Source organism: Typopeltis vanoorti, chromosome 13 (assembly GCF_054136105.1).
Source record: "Typopeltis vanoorti isolate ZY-2024b chromosome 13, IOZ_Tvanoo_1.0, whole genome shotgun sequence".
Taxonomy (NCBI): Eukaryota; Metazoa; Arthropoda; class Arachnida; order Uropygi; family Thelyphonidae; genus Typopeltis; species Typopeltis vanoorti.
The window spans coordinates 86,965,143-86,980,596 of NC_143561.1; the positions used below are offsets into that span (position 1 = coordinate 86,965,143).

The window sequence follows — 15,454 nt, forward strand, 5'->3', positions numbered from 1 at the left end:
TAAAGGTCAGGTTACCACTTTAGGGCCATGCTAGCTTGCATTATTGCTAATCTAACACCGATCTGACTGAAAATTAAAGAATTCTGTCATATATGAAGTCAATTCCAGAAGACAATGACATTGAAAACATTGATCCAAACTGCTTCATTAGAATAAGTGGTCTAACTCAGCAAAGAAAATATTAAGGGAAAGGAAAGCTCTGAAAGTGACAAATACCACATATACACTGATTGAAGGAAAACAGAAACATCAGTTGTTCTTCTACAGTATATTACAGATAGTCTATTATACAAGAATGCTGCTTTAGACTGCATCCCTCTGTTCCAACAACAGAGCAGAACAACTTGCTATAGTTTATTCACCTGCATATCTCCGGGAATTATAACTCAAAACACCTCTCCTAAAAAGGCTGCAACAATTTACAGTAGAAATTGTGTGATTGCGACAGTAGAATTACTATAGACAGATAGGAAAAAATAACAAGTTCTGGTTGGGCAAGAGCTGGGATAGCAGGAAATGGGAGAGCAGATCAGCTGGCTAAGGAAGAGGGTATTGATGAACAGTTAGAAATGCTACCAAGAGTACTCAAAATCTGCTGTAAAAACACTTGCAAAAGAAATAACCTTAAACTTGTGAGGAGAATGGAAAACAGCTATAAAAAGTGATCAACAACAAAATTCATTCAAGTATCAGACTGGCTGAAAATAAAAACCATCTCTACAGATTTAACCGCACTGCTAACGGAACATGGAAAATTAGGACAGTATCTGCACAGATTCCATATTGTGGAATCGCTATTATGCATTTGTTGTCCACACTTTCAACAGACTAAGCAACTGGACTCCATATGGATATCCCCAATGCAACACCATCACTTTGGGGTGGCAGCGTCAAAACGCTTATGCAAAAGTATTACAATTACTTAATTTTGAGAATAAGATTAACTTGTAATCATTGCAATGCAATATAAAGTATTCATAATGTTTGGATTATGTAGTGTAAATATATATAAATATAAAAATGTTAATAATAATATTGATATATTAAATTTGTTTACATTTTTTGTAAGTGTTAATCAGTTATTTAGAAGCTACATGTAATATATGCATTGAGCATATAGGAAATAAATTACCTCCTGGGGGTGGAACATACAAATATATATTTATGTACATATTATTATTACATCCTCCATAGTCAGCAGACTCGTCATGGAAGGTTTGTTCAACTGACAACATATCCCAAATCCGAAAATCCTTAACACTCCTTGCACTAAAACATTCTGGCAATGCATTCCATTGAATGACAATTCTCCATGTAAAAAATCTACTCCTCACCACACACAACTTCCAGGGATGGCCTCCAGTTTTTCCCCTCTTGCCTTCTAGCCTTTTTTATAATCCTATCGATTAATCTGATAAAATCCTCTCACTAACTTAAATGTCTCTTTTCCTCCTAATAACCAAACAGTGCAATCCATATTCCTTCAACTCTCCATAGCCAGAATTCCAAACTCCAAAATGCAGCCCTTTGCACTTAATATTTAAACTACAACCCCACTCCTTTTATCAAAGACAAAAATTTATTCAAATCTTCCTGAAGGGAATTAACATCAGCAGCACTACTTTAATTCTCCTCAACTTTGCATCATTAGCAAAGAACTGAAGATCCCATCATTCCACATGATCTTTACAAAAATGCTACAGAAAGGACCCAAGAACAGAACCCTGGGACATGCCACTGGTTACACTCCTTTTGTTTGACACTGCTCCATCCAACTTGCTAGTATTGTTCGGAGATCCATCTAATCAATATACTACATATTCCCAAACTCTACAGCTTGTACACCAACTTATTACATGGTAATCTATCAAAGTCCAAGAATATCACTGTATATATGATTCTCCCTTATCTAATGTACTCATTACCTTATCATAAATGGGCAAGAGCGTGGTTAGCAGGGGTGTTAGAGCTGGGTTCTTTACTTTTAGAGTGGTAAATGAGTGGAATAAGCTGCCAGAGTCTGTTGTGGGTGCCATGACAGTGAGCGAGTTCAAGGCAAGGTATGATAGATACTGTGAGAATGTTGAACAGTTGTGTGAATATGATGTTTAGGGCCCCCTCGATGAGTCTAAGGACTCCCTGGAGTAGCCCGTAGTAATAATAATAAAATGCAAGTAAATTGCTAAAACAAGGCTTACCCTTTATAAATTCATGCTAACAATAACAAAGAATGCTATGTCCGTGAACCCAATACTGCATTCTATCCTAAAAAAAAAATCTCTCTAATAACTTGACTACAACTGCAGTTTTAGGATAGAGGTGGAAACTTCTATCCTAAAACCGTCCTTGTGGAATGGTACTATTTTGCCATCTTCCAACTGCAAGACTTTCATTAAATACCCAGGACAAGGGCATAGCTAACTGTTCTGCACATTCCTTGCGAATACATGATGATATATCAACCATTCCCACAGCCTTATTAACAAATCATGCATTAACATGAAAAGGATTGAAAAGAAGTTATATCCTTACCTCACAACTACACTTCTTTTCCATTCTGCAGTTATGTCACAAGTACAGTATTGTTTTGTATTATATATTGGCAAATAATGTTTTTAATTCAAGAGATAAATGAATATTCGCCACAATTTGGAAACGGTAAAACCGATATATAATAAAAAGCATTTTCCTATCTGGAATCCTTGCCCATCACGATAAAATAACTTAGAACTACTAAAGTACTAACATTTTTTATATTTCTTACCTGACTATTTGTAAAGATACTATCAATCCAATGGATTAAAAACGATTAAAGTAATTTACTCACACATAAAAATACAACGAAGAAACTACTTCTAATAGAGCTTACCAGAAAAGACGAGCGACGCAATTAACGACACCTAGTGTTTAAAGAATGAATTCAATTTCTGAATTGTTATTAAAAAGTATATCATTACTCGAAAGAAAAATTAATGGAAAAGTAGTAATAGTATAAAGCAGGGGCCGGCAACCGGCGATTCAGTGAATTTTTGGTGGCCCATAAAAGGTGGACCATATTACATGACATGTGGCCCGTATGTTCAATTATATAAATAATACATTTTATAATATGAATAATAAATTAAAAATAATTTCATACCTATACTTCGTGATAGCTCCCGTTCAACTTGGAAATACCAACAAAAGGAAACTTTTGCTGGTATTATTGAAGATTTACAAATGTCCTCATGGGCTCACTTTAGTGAGTACGTGTATCGCAAACCCGAGGTACCTGAAGCTGGACCATGCCTTACTTCATGTAATATACATCTCTTATATTATCTGTAGGCTGGTCCTCTCCCCTTCTTTCTTCCCTTCTTGCTCCTTACCCCCAATGTTATTAGAATATTCGAGGGACAGGGTGATTCTTTCCTATCTTTCTATGTCATTTCGCCTATTGCAGCCACCGAAGGGGGCATGCTAGCACCAATAGGTGCCGGTCCCAAGCCCGGATAAATGGCGAGGGTTGACGTCGAGAAGTGCATCAGGCCGTAAAACTTCACTGCCAGCTCTAGCTATGATCAGATGAGTCTAAAAGAAAGTGATACAAAGGCTAGAGCGTACCCCTTAAGCGATGCTCAGCCATACCGTCCTACAGCTACGAGAAGTGGACGAGGGCTACCTCATCAAGGGCGGGTGCGGTTAAAGAAGCGAGCCCAGCAAGTGGAGAGAATGTTGCGAGTGGGAACGTTGAATGTTGGAAGCATGACTGAAAGGAGAAGAGAGGGGCAGACATTCCCCTCTCTTCCCCTTTCAGTCAAGATGGAAGGGGGGGTAGAAAGGTGAAGGAACTAGGAGACGGGTATAAATTGTTCTACTCTGTAGCGAATAAGAAATGGTGTCGGAATTGTGGTGTGTGGCGGAATGAAGGGCGACGTACTGCAAGCAGGTAGGAGGAACGACAGGATCATGCGAATGAAACTGCGTCTTGGAGAAGAACAACTGATTGTCTTATGTGTATACTCCCCACAAGTTGGCTGTACAGCAGAAGAGAAAAATTAATTCTGGAATGTGGTAGATGAAGAAATGAGGGAACTGGAGGAAAACGAGAGGGTGATTGTCAGAGGAGACTTGAACGGACACATAGAAAGACAGAATAGGGACTGTGAAAGGGTGCATGGTGGCCATTGAGTGGAAATTATGAACCAGGAAGGAGAGAGGATTTTGGACTTTGCAATAGCGTTTGATCTAACAATTGTGAACTCATTTTTCTGTAAGAGAGAAGAGCATTTGATAACATTCAGAAGTGCAACAATAGTTCACAGATTGACTACATTTTGACCAGAAGAAAATATCTTAAGGCAGTAACAAATTGTAAGGTAATTTTAACAGATCAGGTGGCGCAGCAACACTGGCTGCTGTGCGCACACTTTAAAATAAAGTCAAAGATAAGAACCTTTGGAAGCCATGGGAGGGAGAAAATTAAGTGGTTTCACTTAAAAGAAGAGGGTGTGTAAGGAACCGTTTTAGGGAAAAGGTATTAGAGAGAATTTCAAATGGATTAGAAAGCATACAAGACTGGTAAAGACATAATTCAAATGTAATTCTAAGCTGTGTAATTGAGGTACTTGGTGAAACATCCGGAAAGATTAGAGAGCAGAAGGAGGATTGGTGGTGGAATGATCACGTACAAGATGCAGTGACGGCTACGATGAAGGAAAAGCAGAAGTGGGACAAGTCCAGAGTGGTAGAGGACAGAGGGGAATACAGAGAGAAAAAGCGAGAAGCCAAAAGAGTTGTTACACAGGCGAAAGCCATAGCGTACCAAGAACTTTATGATCAATTAGGAATTAAGGAAGGACAGAGAAAGCCTTATCGATAGGTAAAATGTAGAAATAAGGCATCAAAGGACATCGTGCATGTGAGGCAGATAAAAGACTCTGGAGGAAGGGTATAAAAGGAGAGATGTGGATATAAGAAACAGATGGAGAATATACTTTGCAGGGCTTTTGAATCAAGAAAATGCAAGGATTCACAGAGAAGATGGAGAGACTAATGAGGGGATGGTGCAGAACATTAGTAGAGTGGAAGTGAAGGAAGCCATAAAGAGGATGAAGAATCGAAAATCGGTACGACCTGAAAGGATCCCAGTGGAGGCATGGAAGGTTCTAGGGGAAGTGGGAATTGACCTGATGTAGGACCTGTTCATAAACGTTTGTCAACAGGAAAATATACGTGAGGAATGGAGGGAAAGTACACTTGTCTCCACCTACAAGAGTAAAAGAGATGTCCAAGACTGTAGGAATTACAAAGGAATGAAGTTGATGTCATACACAATGAAGATCCTAGAGAGGGGTTCTTGATGGAAGACTGAGGAAGGAGGTGGAGATTGCAAAGGAGCAATTTGGCTTCATGCCTGGTCGATCGACGACAGATGCTATCTTTGGGTTACGACAGATGATGGAAAAGTTTCGAGAGAAGCAACAAAAGCTACACCTGGTTTTTATTGATCTGGAGAAAGCGTATGATAGAGTGCCAAGGAAAGAAGTCTGGAGGTGTTTGTGGGAGAAGAAGAAGGTACCGGAGAAATATGTCAGGATGGTGTAGGAGATGTACAGAAATGTGAAGACAAGAGTTCGAACCTGCCTAAGAGAGACAGAAAGTTTTCCAGTGACAGTTGGCTTGCATCAAGGGTCAGCATTAAGTCCGTTCCTGTTTAATATTGTGATGGAAGTGGTGATGGAGGAAGTGAGAGGAGACGCACCTTGGACTATGTTGTATGCAGATGACATCGTGCTGTGTGCAGAATCAAGAGAAGTGGCAGATAAACTGGAAAGTTGGAGGAAAGTACTAGAAGAGAGAAGTATGAGACTGAGCAGAAGTAAGACAGAGTATATACTGTATGTGTTGCAAAGTGCATGGCAGTCAGGAGACATATCTGGAGCTGGAAGGAGATGTCATCAGGAAGGTCATTGACTTTAGATACTTAGGTTCAACAATGAAAGCGGATGGTGAGGCTGAGAAGGAAGTGGGATGCAGGATACTAGCAGCATAGAAGAACTGAAGAGAGATGGCTGGAGTGCAATGCGATAAGAGGATGCCGATCAATCTAAAAGGCAAAATGTACCGGACAGTAGTGAGACCAGCTATGATATGCTATGGATACTGTGGCCCTGAGGAAAAATAACATTAGCAGGATGGAGGTAGTGGAGATGAAAATGATTAGGTGGACGTGCGGTGTGACCAGAAAGGATCATCTGAGAAATGATTATGTAAGGGGAACGGTGAAAGTTACGAGCTTAGAAGCAAAGATATAGAAGGCGAGATTGAGATGGTTTGGTCATGTGATGAGTAGGGATGAGGAGTATGTGGGAAGAAAGGTCATGCAGATGGATGTGCAGCGGAGGAGGAAACAGTGACGGCCAAAGCACAGATGGAGTGCGATCGTGGAGGAGGACTTGAGGATAAAGAACTTGGTTGTCGCTACAGCCCAAGCCAGGAGATTGTGGAGGAGACTCACCACAAACAGCGACCCTACTTAAGTGGGAAAAGCTGCAGAAGAAGATTGATGTTTTATAAATAGAATTTTCAACAAGATTTATGGATTTTCATAAAAAATAGCATCGAAATGCGATTATGTGTAAACGCTTTTAATGTCGATATGGATCGATGATTACCAAAAAAAAAGAATTTTTAAGGATTAATCAGTTTCGCAAAGACGATAGTCGCATTTGGAAGCGCCTACATTTGCGATTAAGCATTTGTTGTCATGAGTTTTACAAAAAATAAAATTTTCTTCTCTACTGACTGATGAACATTTTCATACTTCGATTCGAATTTGCACCTTAAGTTATAAAGTGGATCTAGATAATCTGGCTAAGAGAAAACAATCACAAAAGTCACATTAACAGTTACACTCTATTGCTGTGTTGTTAAGTGATAATAATAACTGCTTGAAATTGCTGAGACTGCAGGCATTGCAAAAGAACGAGTAGGATATATTTTGCATGAGGAATTCCATATGAAAAAGCTTTGCACAAGATTGGTGCCACGCTTGCTCACAGCTGATCAAAAACGCACTCGCGTGAATATCATTTATAGATAACCCACCAACACAGGAATCTATACATACGTTAATGAATGCTATGTTTGAACAATGATGGATGTTGTCAAGTTCTGTTGTTCACGTTCACTCTGTCGGAGGTCTGGCTTAGGTAAATTTGTTATTAATGCTGACCAAGCTTGGTGTAGAATTAGGCCCTCGTTTTTGTTGCATTGCGTTAATATTCTAAGTATATTGGCAGCTTCCTTGAATTTCCTTATAAAACAGTTTTTTTTTCAATATAAGACATGGTCGTTTAATGACAAAGTACATTATGGCCGGTGGAAGTTGTGTGGGATGCTAGGCCTGATATGTGTTCACTCCTTTTTTGCACGTCTTTTAGATGTTCGTTCATACGAATTTCTCCTCAACTTCCCATCTGGCCTACGTAACAGATGCCACATGAATAATAAATTTTATAGACACCTGGTGTTCTTAAAGGGTGATGCGCAGGTTTTGGGGATGTAGAAATCTTGATATTTTTTCTAGCGGTAGAAAAGCTATTGTAATGTTATGTTTGTATAGTAATTTGGCCAATTAACATTTGTAACATTTCTGTAACATTTTCGATATATGATAGTGTCATTGCGTTCATGAAATCTTACTTTTGTGAGATGCTTGTAGGAGGTGTGTTGAGAATTTTCTAGATTATCTTAGGTTCAACACCATTTCTTTTAGGATCTGTGTTAAATAATGCAATTCTTCATTCCGCTTTTCTTCTGTGCTGGAAATATTGCACGCTGTATCCCTCAAGGTTTTTATTAAACCTACACCCTTAGTCCAAAAAGAAACTGAACTTTTCGAAAATAGAAGAAACTAGTAACGCCACCTGCTGTATCTTTTTGATTTCGAAAGTGGTAACATTTGTTAGTGTTGTGTCATCTGTTTATGACATTTGTTTCATTAGAAGCAGAGTTCTAGTGCCAAGAGTGACAGTGTGTTTTGACGAACGGTCGGAAAATGAGTTTCAAACAGAGAGCTGCGATTGACTTTTGTGTTAAACTTGGTAAAAGTTCTACCGAAACGCATTAAATGCTTCAAAATGCATACGGTGATGAATGCTTATCCCATACTCAAGTTTATGAGTGGTTTAAACGATTACAAAGTGGTCGTGAGATACTTAAGGACGACGAAAAAGCCGGGCCGTCCAAAAACTGGACTGAACGAAGTTAACATCCAAAAAGCGTGATTTCATCAATGAAAACCTGAAATCGTCCGTAAGATTGATTGATGATGAATTGTGGATTCGAAAATCTACTGTGCACAACATTTTGACCGAGAGTCTGCGCCTTCGTAAACGGAATTCGCTATTTGTTCCCACACGTTGACCGACAACCAAAAAATGTATTGAATTGAACACTTCAATGACCTCATTAAAACTGCTCGTAAGGACTCAAACTTCCTTGAAACGATCGTTACTGGTGACGAATCGTGATGGTGTGAGAATGAGCCCGAAACAGAGTGCTGAGGGGCATCCCAAAAAGTCGTTTAGAGAAGTCAAAAGTAAAGCCAATGCTGATTTGTTTTTGCGATTCAAAGGGCATTATCCACAAAGAATTCCACCTGGCCAAACGGTCAATGGTAAGTTTTATCTCGAAGTTTTGAAGCGATTGATAGCGAGAATTCGTAGCGTACGGCATGAATATCGTGATCCAGGCAGCTGGTCACATTTGCACGATAATGCACCATCTCATCGTTCGAACATTGTGAGACAGTTTTTGAGCAAAACCCAAGTTTATGTGTTGGATCACTCGACGTATTCACCTGATAGCATCCTGTGACTTCCTCCGACTTCATATGCCAATGAAAGGAAATCCATATGACACCATAAAAACGTTAAAGCGGCAGTAACCACGACCATCAACAGTATCCTAAAAACGGATATAAAAAACTCATTTAACGAATTAATTGACCGTGCCAAACGCTATTTCGAAGCTGAGAGGGAGTATATTGATTGAAATAAATGATTTGAATAATAGTAATTGGCCTGTGTTTTGTTTTCTACCAAAAGTTCGGTTTCTTTATGTTCTTCCAGTTCTAAAGTGAATTTTATGTTATTGAGAAGAGTTTTAAGATAATCTTTAAAAGCAGTGAATTCCTTTGTTAGTCCTGGACATATGATGAAAATATCCTCTAAATAACGAAGCCAAATTTTCGGTTTTTTATAATAGTTGTTTAATGCGTTATTTTTAAAATGTTTCACATATAGGTTTGCTATAGCTGGGGAGAGGGTAGCCCATTGCCAGTCTTTCTCTTTGTTCCCAAAATTTGTCTTGATACATGAAAAACGTATTTTTTGTGAAAGGTTTATATAGTTCTACAATGTCCGGTTGAAAAAGGTCTTCAAGCAGATTCAATATTTCATTTTGGGAACATGTCTAAAAACGGTAAGTACATCGAAACTTTCCAAGATGTCTGACGCTTCTATGTATGTAACCTCTGCCTTCTCATAGAAATGTACACTGTTCTTAATGAATGATGTTATTTTCCTATGTGGGGAAAATAACATCATTTTCCCCACATTTCCATCAGGGGAAATAACAACATTTCCCCTGATCTTCCCATCTACTATCGATCTTAAAGGAGTATCTTTTTATGTATTTTTGATACTTCATATATTCTAGGAACTAATGACTGTTTTGATTGTTGAGCTCTTTTTAGTTCTTTAGTCCAATTGGGTATATTTTTAATTAGATGAATGGTTTTATTGTGAGCTCACCATGTGGGATCTCTGTCTGAGGGTGTATAGGTATTGGAATCTTTAAGAAGTGCTTTGATTTTTTTTGTTATAGTCCTCAGAGTTCATGACTACCGTCACATTCCTTTTATCCACCTTAATTATCACGATGTTTTTGTCTGATTTTAGTTCTTCGAGGGCTGTGGATTCCTTATATGGTAAGTACCTGGATTGTAATTTGCTTTGTAATTGTAATGCTGTACTTTGTATGCGGATTAGATCCGATGCATCTCCAGGTAGATCTCGTATTTCTTTCTCGATTTCAGCTATTATATGAATTATCGGGATGTGGAGTGAAAGCGAAGTTGAACCCTTTCAAGAGAAGATTTTTTTCAGTTCTTGATGGGACTCTTCAAGAAAGGTTAATTACTACTTTGGAGTGTTCTAGATGTTTTGTTTGTTTTTCTTTTTCTTGACGAAGTACATTAAAATTTTTAATTAAATTAAGTTTCTTTTGGTCAGATTTCTACATCCGTCAAAACCACCACATCACCCTTTAAAAAAACCTGGTGTCTACAAAATTTACTTTTCCTGTGGCATCTGTTTATTATATAGGCCAGATGGGAAGATCAGGGGAAATTCGTATGAACGAACATCCAAAAGACGTTCAACAAAAGGAGAGAACACAAATCAGGCCTAGCATCCCACACAACTTCCACCGGTCATGATGTACTTTGGCATAAAACGAATATATCCTATATTGAAAATCGTAGGCTCATGTAGTGTAGGCCCATGGTTATACATGGGCCTACACTACATGATGCAAGATTTCAAAACTCATTGTTAGTTATTTGTTGGTTAACTTATTTCTACACTTTCTGTCTGTTAATTGCTTGTATTCTCTGGCTGGCCTGTCTATTTCACAAAATAGCAACTCAGGTTAAAACCACGTCGCCTTCAATATGGATCAAATACGCATCCTCATACGCATCATATCCATCATATATTTCAATGTAATATCAAAGCACTTCACATCCATGATAATCTTCACGTGTACAGACGTCTTGGCTGGTAGAGTGGTAATTAACATGTGGCCACAACACCGAAATCTTTCTTTTTAAAGAGATAGTAGCTTACGTTAGTATTAAGTGGGAGTGCATTGAGTTCAATTTCTGTCGATTCAACGAGTAATTTCTCAATTTAATCATTATGGCTAAAATGTTCTCTATTTTATCCCACATCCCTTCATCATCATGATTAACAGAGATAAATGACATCAAAATGGCCATTTCTTCATATAATTCTCTACACGTACTACAATGGGATTTTTTATTTTTTTAATTTTTTTTTTATTTGACCAAAATCTCTTCAAGCAAGCAAACAAGGATCGAGGTAGGGAGTTTGGATACAGGAAAGAAAGAAAGAAGTGCATATATTATGTTTTTATCGGAATGTTGCTAATTTTGGTGAAACAGACTGATATACGTAACAAAATTTTTAAAAAAATTATATTATTTTATTACCTTTATTGCGATGAGCAGGAGGATTACCCAGGCTTCATAATACACTGCATATAATAACATTTTTTGGGAAAGGCTATTGTAAACTTCCTTGTTATATACATATATAATAGTGAAATAGGTCTGGCAGAAGTTGACGAAGCATTATGAGACATGAGGAATGGAAAATTGAAAAAAAAAAAAAAATGAAATACAGAAATAGAATTGAAGAACTGGGTAACTCAGTTTCCACTGAGTTACACAGTTCTACCATTTCTACTATTCTTACTCATTGGAAACTTGCATCCTCTGTTCTAAGGCCACTGAATGATAGACTTAAGTCTAGTCCTTGAATGCGTTCAAGGCAAGGTATGATAGATACTGTGAGAATGTTGAATAGTTGTGTGGACATGATGTTTAGGTCTCCCTCGATGAGTCTAAGGACTCCTTGGAGTCGCCCAAAATAATAGTAATAGTAATATTTTAAAACACGGAGGAGAAGAAATTTAATAAAAGATATCTTTGAAATAAAGAGAGAATCTCAATTAATGGACACTGAATATTGAATATCAAGAGACGAGCCTGTTTAGCTCAGTGGAAGTGGCGTTTGCACACCCCGTTTGCACTTGACCGCGCGAAGGAAGACTTCGTTACGAATCTAGTCAGCGACGACAGGAAATTTTCTAATCCTTTTTTCGACCGGTTGCCGAGTTAGTCGATTCGGTTTTTTCTCCAGGACTCTCGGGTTTTTCGTCCGTAAACTCACGAATATCGACGTACACCCACACTATTTCATATATTAAATATATTGTGTTAGAGTAAAAAAGAAATAGATGGCAGCACATGTTTAGCTCCCTCATCACTGCTTACCGCTTAATTAGTGATAGCCTTTGGCCAACTATCTGTGATTGACTACCAGTGGAAATTGAACTGCACACTCAGTCTCCAAAACGTTCGATAGGTCTAAACTGTATCGCTTACTCCCTGTACGGGAATAAAAAGGAATTAGCTGATTATATTTAAAAAGGGAACAAAATCTGTTCACAAAATACTGTCTAAGAATAAACCGATTGTAGCCTACTCTAAAGATATGTACAACATTTATCAAAGTAGAAAGAAAAAGAGGAAAATACTAAATTGTAATGATGAAAAATAAGGATTACTTGATAAGGATTTAGTGTTTCATTGATTTAGAAAAGACATTCGACAGAATCCAATTACAGGATATAGCTCAGTTAAAGTGGCTATAGATATCTCTGATTGGCAACTAGTGGAAATTAAACTGCCCACTAAGACTCCGAAAGTTAAACAAGGCTAAAATGGCCTTGCCGACTCTCTATGAGGGAACAAAATGGCTTTAGCTGATTTTTATTTTTCAAAAGAAAAAATGAATGCGAAATAAGATCTCTGAACATGGAGACACAGGAAATCCCTATAAGGAAAGATAATGGAAACGATGATTATTTTAATGTATGTTTATCATCATCGTCATCAAATTCCTGACTTGTACCCTAAACGGGTGTATAGGGTATGATAGTAATACATGGAAAATTTACATCATTACTAAATTCCTATCTACAATTTTCCTCCAAATCAGTCTGTTACTTGTCAAGACTCCAACATTATCAGATCGGATATTTCTATCGTCTAAGGCACTTTGTACCGCATCAATCCACCTACATCTTGGTCTTTCTATGGGTCGTTTTGCTGCCAACCTGTCAGACAACACTAGTTTTGCTAATCTTTATTCAACCAATTCTGTTTAAATGACCATACCACCTGAGATTAGCTCTGTTAAGGCATTCCTGGAAGCTGACAATGTCAAGTTCTTTCCTAATATCCTCGTTTTTAATATGATATTGCCATTGATGCCATCTGTTCACGCCTATAATCTTTCTCAGGACTCTCATATCTGCGGTCTCTAGTCTTTGGTCAAGTGTTTTACTTCTGACCAAGCTCTCAGATCCATAGGTTAAAATTGGTTTGAACACTGTCTTGACCATACCACCTTGTATACAGCTAATTTAGTGTTCCGACTAATTTCTCTCTTATTCCATATGAATTTTTTCAATTGACTTCCCACCATACCAGCTTTGCTGATTCTGTTGTCTATTTCTATATTTAATTTACCATGTTCACTAAAAATCGTGCCTAAGTAGATGAAATGTTTTACTTGTTCCACAGGTTCTCCATTCACAACAGAGTTGACATTTTAAATGATTTTGCCTATTTTCATTGTCTTTGTCTTTTTATTGCTGACCTTCATACCATAACTATTACGAACAACAGCTATTCAATTTAGTCAGAGAATCTTTTTTTAGGATTTATTTAGAAGTATAACAACATCCGCATAAAGCAAAGAGCTGACATTAACATCTCCAATTTTGATATCATGTTTAATACCACTTTCTTTCATAATGTGATCCATATAGTTAATTAATAACAGAGGGGATAATGTACATCCTTGTCTCACTTAACATTAAACCATCTTCCTGTACTTGCTTCAATTCTAACTGCTGACTTACAATTCAAATAAAGACTAAGTATTGCTTGTTATAATGCCCAATTCACACCACATAACTGCAGCGTATTGAATAGCTTCTATCTTGGCACCTTCTCATATGCCTTTTCCAAATCGCAAAACTTAAATACAGATGTTTGTTCTATTCCCATGCTTTCTCGACTATTTATCGTAGAGTGAAGATCTGATCCTGACAGCTTCTATTTGGCCTGAATCCAGCTTGTTCTTCACCAAGCTTTTCTTCCACAATTCTTCTCAACCGTTTCTCAGGTATACTTGCATAGATCTTACCAGGAACACTCAGTTAGGAAATACCTCTATAATTCTCACATTAATTTTTTTTTCCTTTTTATATATGGGTACTATGAGAGCTCTACTTCAATCATCGGGAACTCGTCCCTCTGTCCAGGCATTCCGAACTATGCAGTGCAGCCACTGTAAGACTCTTATACCACCATACTTCAGCATTTCTGGTCGAATATCATCTACTCCTGCTGCCTTTCCACATTTCAAGCCTTTGATGGCTTTTTCTACTTCACATATGGGCGTGTATTCCTGACCGTATGCCTGTTGAGTGTTTTTTATCACTGTGCTATCACTGCTTCTTTCATTTAGCGGTTTTTCAAAGTATTACCCCATACTTCAAGGATATCTTTTTCTCGTTTTCATGTCACCTTTATCATCTGTAACTAATTTTACATCACTCTTTCCTTCATTCCTAAACTTCTTGAAACAACCTCCAGAATATCTTACCACCGTCTTGATATTTATTTTCTATGTTCTTGTGAAAGTCCTCTCTTGACTTTTGTTTAGCTAGTTTTACAGAGTGTTTAGCATTCTTGCCTTTGTCTCTATATTTTCTAAGAGAACGAGCTGACTTATTTGACAGGAACTTTTGATATGCTTTCTTCTTTTCCTTCACTGCCCCTGTAACTTACCGTGTCCACCAGGGAGTTCTGATATTTTTATCATTGCAAACAACCTCACCACATGCCTCTCTGACAGAATCAATCAATGTTTCCTTCAGAGTTTGCCACTGAATCTCCAAGGTTTGATTCCTGTTCTCAAACTCTTTCATTTTCTTTTCAATAATATTTCTGTATTTTAGTCTACAGTTCACATCTGAGAGCTGCTGAACTTTTATTAGCTTTAAAACTTTCTTATATGTTATTCTTTTCATTATGAAATTCAATTTTTTCCTGCTCAACTCTAAATAGTGATCACTTCCAATTTCAAATCCTCTCAATGTATGTTTATTTAATAGAATAATGTACATATAGTAGATTTTAGGAAAGAGAAATTAAACGTAATAAATATAAAAACAGAAACTTTGAAATTTGATTGGATATGTAGATGATTTAGTATTTTTTTAGAAAATTAAAGTGCTCTGCAAAACAAACGATGCGAATTTCACTGACAAACAATAGTTTTATTATGGTAATCAGAATGAGCAGTCATTTCAAAACACTTAGTCATATGTATATTCGAACTAACTGGAACAAACAATACAGCCTGCGTAGCTCAGTTTAAATGCGTTTGTACTTGACTGCTCAATGATCACCTAGGTTCAAAACTAGTCGCCGAATAGAAGAACATTTACTGTCTTTCTTATACCGAGTATCAAGTTAGCAGACCCATGGCAAGGGTTTTTTCTCCCGTAAACTTGTTATTGTTTG

At 37.5% G+C, this 15,454-nt stretch overlaps 1 protein-coding gene across 2 annotated transcripts in view; it reads right to left on the reverse strand.

The window, feature by feature from the left end:
* The window catches only part of LOC150100336 (large ribosomal subunit protein eL36-like), a 45,068-nt gene extending 42,135 nt beyond the window's left edge, over positions 1–2,933 (reverse strand). The window contains exon 1 of one of the 2 annotated variants that reach the window (XM_090402682.1): positions 2,870–2,933. The gene's annotated coding sequence lies outside the window, so the exon portion shown is untranslated. Of the gene's footprint in view, positions 1–2,764 lie in introns of both variants that reach the window. The other variant, XM_090402681.1, reaches the window with a different exon arrangement.
* Between the last annotated feature and the right edge of the window lie 12,521 nt (positions 2,934–15,454).